This window comes from Solanum lycopersicum, chromosome 4 (assembly GCF_036512215.1).
Source record: "Solanum lycopersicum chromosome 4, SLM_r2.1".
Lineage (NCBI taxonomy): Eukaryota > Viridiplantae > Streptophyta > Magnoliopsida > Solanales > Solanaceae > Solanum > Solanum lycopersicum.
The window spans coordinates 39,703,650-39,710,780 of NC_090803.1; the positions used below are offsets into that span (position 1 = coordinate 39,703,650).

At 31.0% G+C, this 7,131-nt stretch overlaps 1 pseudogene; it reads right to left on the minus strand.

The window, feature by feature from the left end:
* Window positions 1–1,418: 1,418 nt before the first annotated feature.
* On the minus strand, window positions 1,419–5,284 carry LOC101265635 (uncharacterized; annotated as a pseudogene).
* Window positions 5,285–7,131: the final 1,847 nt, after the last annotated feature.

Sequence of the window (7,131 nt, forward strand, 5' to 3'; positions counted from 1 at the left end):
AGGTCTATGTAAACCTCCAAATAGAAGTAGTAAAAAATTTAAATTTTTCGCTAAATTTGAATTATGAATGTGATTATGTAATCTAAGAGACTATTCCTACCCCTCAAGAGGGAAACGACGCCGGTTACATCTAAGGGGTAAACCCGGATGTGACAGCTAACTTCCGAACGTCTTGGACGTTTGACCTCCAAAGTCTTTCAAAATCAATACACTGCCTCTAAACACTATTATAAACCATTTTAATACTTTATAGACTCATGTTACACATGTTAGGATCTAGTTTCACCTAGATCTTATTAGAGGTGTTACATAGATGATCCTAACAATGATTAATTACTATTTAAGAAAACTGAATTTAGAAGATCAATTTAGAAACTTCAAACTTGTCTCTAATGGATTAAAACCACAATCATCACCTTCATCAACTTATATTAGGGTTCATTAAGTAATTCACATTAAAAACATCATATAATCATTAAACAAACATAATTGAATGATATCCACTAGATTGGAGTCACAATCAAGCCCTACCCACAATACAATCACAACCTTAGCTAGATTGGGGTATTTTGATTCACAAATATAGGGGAAACTATGGGGGCTCCATGAGTGGAAGAACCCATGTATGAATAAGCTTCACATAACTTTGATCAATGCCCTAAAAAATCTCCAATAATTGGTGAAACTCGACCTAGTTGCTGCCCCAACTTCCTTTCTTCTTGTTCCTCTAAAGAGAGGATATTTGGAGAGTGATTTGGGATCTTTAGGTGCATTAGTTAGAATGATTAGTTTACGGTTTATTATACTTATATAGGTGATAATTTTACTCATTAATCAACCTATATTATATCCTAATTAAATAACTAACTAATTACCAAAACCCCAACTTAAAACTAAAAGACTAAAAAGTGGAAGCACCTACTCCCTCAACCTACGGACCGTAGGTGGAGCTACTGCCCGTCGTTTGCCCTTCATAGATTGGGTCTGCAACTCTCGAAGTTTCAGGGTCCTTCCAAATTCTAAGTGGGACCAACACCCTTGACCTGCGGGGCGTCAACCCATGTACTGACCGTAGATGGCCCTTTGTAGGTCACACATAGGGGTATCAAATGGGCGGGTTGGGTTTAAATTGAAATTAGTAAATGGGTTAAATAGAAATCAGGTTGGATCTTGATCCCCCAAGTTTACTTTAAAAATGGGTTGGATCTTCACCCACCCAATTTGACCCGATTAATCTCAATAATTTGACAAATTGATATTTAACTTTTCTAATCACAATTTGAATTTCTTCTCAAGAGTTTTTTGTTAAAAAGTAATCAAATAGATAGATAAATCCTAAAATATGTTAAATAGATAATAATTCATATATTTAATATAGGAACATATCTTTAATAAAAAAATTTAAAACGGGTTGAAATTGGAGATTGAATTGGGCTCAATTCGAAAATTCTCTTCAAATGGGTTAAGCTTGAATGTGTTGAGATTGAACCCAATTCAAATTATCTTGAGTCCAATCCTTAAAATTCTGGGAGGGTTAGGGGGTTTACCTATGTTTGAGTTCATTTTTGACACCCCTACTGACACCAAATGTTGCAGACCTTCCCGCCAAGGCAGCCTTGGGAACTGATTTGGGGTCCTCTTCTAGGACCCCTCAATTGGTCTTAGGAGAGTCATATCCATATGGTTTACCTCTATTCATGGTGTTCAAAATGTAGGAGTCAATTCAACAAGTTTTCACCCTCAAACAACACTCCAAACCTCGACGACAAGACCCGTACAACTCACTAGTCCAAATGACTAGTTTCAGACGTCATGATCCTTTATTAACGTTTGACCTCTAAAATCATCAAACTAACTTAAATAGTCATCTTTCTTGTTTAAACAAGTTTCTATCTTATATTAATCCAGTGCTAAAAAGCTCGTCGGTAAATATTACCAATCGATTTTAATATGTTGGTAAACTTACCAACTAAAAATTAGTTGGTAACACCCAAAGATGTTGTTACAAAATTTTGAAATATGGCCTTGAGATTTTCGTTGGTAAATTTACCAACTAATTTTTTGTTAGTTATCGTTGTATCTTTACTAACGAATTGAAAAGGAGTTGATAAATTTTTTTCTTCATTTTTCGATTAATACATTAGTTATTGGTTGATAATTTTAGTAACAAAATATTTGTGTTGGTAATTTGCCAATAAATTTTAAATATTTTTTTTTCATCCGGTGTTTCGGTACTACTCCCTAACAAAAGTGATTATGTACCTAACATGAATCGAACCTGAGACCTCTTGGTTAAAGATGCAGAGTACTTACCACTAAAAATTAGTTGGTAAACACCCAAAGATGTAGCTACAAAATTTTGAAATACGGCCTTGAAATTTCCGTTGGTAAATTTACCAACTAATTTTTGGTTAGTTATCGTTAATATCTTTACTAACGAATTGAAAATGAGTTGATAAAAAAAAATTCTTCATTTTTCGATTCATACATTAGTAATTGGTTGGTAATTTTAGTAACAAAACATTTGTGTTGGTAATTTGCCAATAAATTTTAAATACTTTTTTTTTTGTTTTTCATCCGGTGTTTCGGTACCACTCCCTAACAACAATGATTATGTACTTAACATGAATCAAACCTGAGACCTCTTAGTCAAAGATGCAGAGTACTTACCACTATACGACAACCCCTGTTTTTAATAAATTCTAAATACTTTAGTGTGATTATTTATTTTTCTAATAAATTTACTAATTGATTGTTAGTTTATAGGTAATATATTCCGCAATTTCAATGTTTACTAACTAATTGATTGACAATATGTTTAAAATATTATTAGCTGAATGATTATTCAATAGTAAAATATTTATTAATTTATTGCATTTAAAAATCTAAAAACACGAATATAAATCCATAAATATTAATAAATTTTATAAATCATATTTAATAACGCAAAATGTATGATAACAAGTTAAATTAATCTCAATATGACACATATCATTATATCAAAAAAATTAATTTGAGCATGTTTATTAAATATATTGAACTAAGTCTAAATTTTGGCCAAAAGTTAAAACGCCTAACAACACAAACTAAAAATGGAAGACTCAAAACCTGAAACAACCATATGTTAGATATAAAAATGACCTTTGCAAGCTAATTGAACTGACAGAATTTCCACCAGAGCACGTTTACAAAAAAATACTAAGCAAAATCAAATTTTTGCCAAAGGTTAAAATTTAAATCGCCTAGCGGTACAAACTGAATATGAAAATCTCAAAATCCAAACCAGTCATCCTATAAAGCGAAAAAAAAAACAAAATACAAAATAAAATACTTTTTTTTATTATTCTAAAAGTACCTCAGGGATTATGTCATCCCCTTGGTTACATTTTGAACAAATATGGTCTGGGTATTTGTGCCCAACTAGCTTGCAGTATCTTGTCATCAGTTCTTCGGATATGAATCCTTGCTTTATTTCTCTAGTTGTTGGCGTAGCTTCTGGTTGTAACAGGGACAAAATCCATTTTTGGACTTCTTCCATATCTTCTTGTCTTATTTCTTTTGAATTGGCGTATATCATTAAGTGATCTCTCGAATAGTAGCTCCATATGGCGTTGCCTTGTAGATAGTTATTTGCTAGCTCTTGTATAATAGTTGATAATCCAATTATCCTTTTATTGGCATAAAAACTGGGTATCTCAACTCTCGTTATCTCTGGCTGTTGGCCTATATCTTCTGGGATTATCATTTCCCGTGTTAGCCCAATTTTGACTATCTGGATCATTGACTTTATTTCATCATAGAGTATCTCCGCTGGTGCTGTGTAGAATCTTATGAAAAATAAGTTTCCTTTTGTTATCTTTTTATATATTAAAAATGCTTTGTGGACCTCTGGGATTCCACTTATTCTTCACCTGTATATGTATAGACTGTATTTAATAATCCATAGTTATAACAAGTTTTTACTAGGTTTGGATTAGTTTTTGGTTGTGCAATTAACGTGTTATAACCTTGTAGTTTTTGGGTTAGGTAGTCTTGGGTTTTTTCTAATGTCGTGGTAGATTTGGGTTTTTGATTCAAAAAGTTTTGTATCTTGTATAGGTTTTCAATATATGTTCGGGATATATGGTTATATGTTTTCTTCTCTTTATGCAGGCTAGCTGCATACGTAGATGTTTGTGGTGCTAAAGTATCTATTATTTGTACCTTTGGAGTAAATGGTTTGGTAAATATGTTATTTAAGTTTGTGTTTTTTGGTGTAGGTTTCTCCATAGCTCCTTTGCTTGTACCTGCAACATCAGTAATGTCATGGGTTTTAAGGAGTTCCCAACGTCTCCTTTTAGCTCTGGCTGTTTTTCGTCTGCCGAACGACGTAGTTCCGCATTTTTAGAGTCATGCTGCTGACTGTTAGCTTTCAGATTTTGTACATCTGTCTCTATTTTTTCCATTTTCTGGCATAGATTTGTCATCATTGCCAATAGATCTTTCATTGTATCTCTTTCTTGAGAGGTAATCTGCAATAAGATTTTCATCAGTTTTAATAATCTCAATTGTAAATGTAAAATTCAATATATTTAATATCAATCTTCTTATTTCTTTTGTTGTAACTGAATCATCTATCTTTTTGGTTATCCACCACTTTACCTGTGTGTTATCTGTTCTTACAATAAATTTATTGTAAACTATATATGGTTCAAATGTTAACAAACATTTATATAATGCAAATAATTCTTTTCTATTTATTTCCCATTTTGCTTGTGCTTCGGTGTATGATCCTGAGCAGTACCTGCAATGGTGTTCTATCTTTTCTTTGTTATATTTATATTTTAGTACTCCTCCATAACTGTGGTCACTTGAATCTGTTTCAATTATATATGTAAATGTTTTACTTTCATCAGGGAAATATAGTTTTGGTAATTTCTTGCATAATTTTTTGATATTTCTTATGTGTTCTTTATCTTTGTTGTCAAAATGATATTCAACATCTTTTTTAAGTTTTTTGTATAGTGATTTTAAATGTTCTGCTAGTTTTGGTATGTATTCTCTTACTTGGTTTACTAATCCTAAGAATGATTGTAATTTCTTTTTTGTATCTATGTTTTCATCAATAGTAATTATTTTTTGTACTATATGAGTTCGCATTTTTATTCCATTTTTATCTATTTGTATTCCTAGAAATTCTATTTGTGGTTTCATAATTTCTGCTTTACTTTTACTTAAACTTATACCTGAAAATGTTTAATTATATGTATAAATTTTTCTAATAATCTTATATGTTCATCTTGTGTTTTAGAATATAGTAATATATCATCTATATATAAACACAATTTTCTAACTGGTTAAAACAATTATCCATAAAATGTTGGTATCTACCTGGTGCATTTTTATATCCAAATGGTAATACATTCCATTCATAGAATCCTTGTGGTACTGTGAATGCTGTTAATTGTTTAGATTCTTCTTCTAGTTTTAGATGGTAAAATCCTGATTTACAATCAAATTTACTAAAATAATTATATCCTTGTATTTATCTTATTTTTAGTATTTTGTTTGGTATTGGATAGTTATATGTTTTAGTTTTGGCATTTAAATTTTTGTAGTCTATAACCATTCTACTTTTTCCTCTTTTTTGTTCACTGTGTTTTATAACTATAAATGATGTGCTTGTATGTTTACTATTACTTTCTTGTATATGATTTTTTTCTAGCAATTCATTTATATGTATTTTAAATTCTTGCAAATCATCAAAATTGTATTTTAATGGTTTTTGTGTTATTATACTATTTTCATCTATTAATTCAATTTTTATTTTTGTTTTATGTTTTTTCCATCCTTGTAGTGGATCTTCATTATATAATTGTTCTAGTTGTTCATTAATTATTTTAACTTTGTCTATTGTAAATATAATTATTTCTAATTGTAATATTTGTTTCTTATTTATATTTTCCATTTCTTGGTTTATTTTTCACTTCCTTTTACCCATTCCATAGGTTTTCGTTGTTTATTATTTACTCTCTTTGCTCCTATTTTGTTTCCGCATGGTGTGGTAAACCACCAATGTGTCTTTGTTATTATATGTGGATAAAATTTATCTAAAGATGGCATTCCTAATAATATATCTTTTGTGGTAAATTCAAAATTATACATTTCTTCTATTGTTAGTATTTTATCCCATATTTGTATTTTTATATTTTTTGCTTTATATTTAATCATGCTTCCTTCGTTATTAAATCCTGTTACTACCGTAGGTGTTTTTAATTTTTCCCATTTATCTTCTGGTAAGCAATTATATTTACATATATTCGCTTCTGCTTCTGTATCTATCATAGAGGTATAATATCTGTTGTGATATCCTTCTACAATAATTTTTGCAAGTATAAATATTTTCATTAATCATTTTGTTCTTTTTATAATTATTTTCTTATTTTGACAAGTTATTGTTAATTGTTCATTTTCTATGTTGTACGGTTTAACTTTTTCTAACCATTTTATTCCTATTGTAATATTATGGTTTCCTTGGTATATTTTAAATGGTATTACTAAGGGTATTCCTCCTATAATTATTTCTTTTTACGTTGTTTCTTCATTTGTGTTTACTATCTCACTAGGTAATCCAGGGCATATTGTAACGACCTGTTTAGTCGTTTTGAGCAGCAGACTTTGATTCTGGAAAAACTAGCAAAGACAACGGGCCCCATGACGGACCGTCGTAGGCACGACGGACCGTCGCAGGGTTTCGTTTCAAAACACTTAGAAAATCTGAAAATTGGGTACTGAAATCGACTCTCTGAACTTCGTAACGGAATGGCAGGACGGATCATTACAGGTGTGACGGACTGTCACAGACTCTTCAGAGAAATTGAGTCTCTGAAGTCTGTGACGGAGCAGCAGGACGGTCCGTCGCAGGCGCGACGGGCCGTCGCAGGCTGCGTAATCCCAGTCTGGGTTGGATTTCTTTATACGTTTTAAGGGACGTTTTTGACTATTCCTGCTTTAATTATAAAGTTAGTGGGTTAATGTTAATAAGTCTAATTACTTGGGGGTTAAAAGAGGTAACCTTAAGTTAATTAGTGGGTTATTATTGCTTTTATTCTTAATTATATACTAATTAGGGTAAAAGAAAGAGGGTTTGAC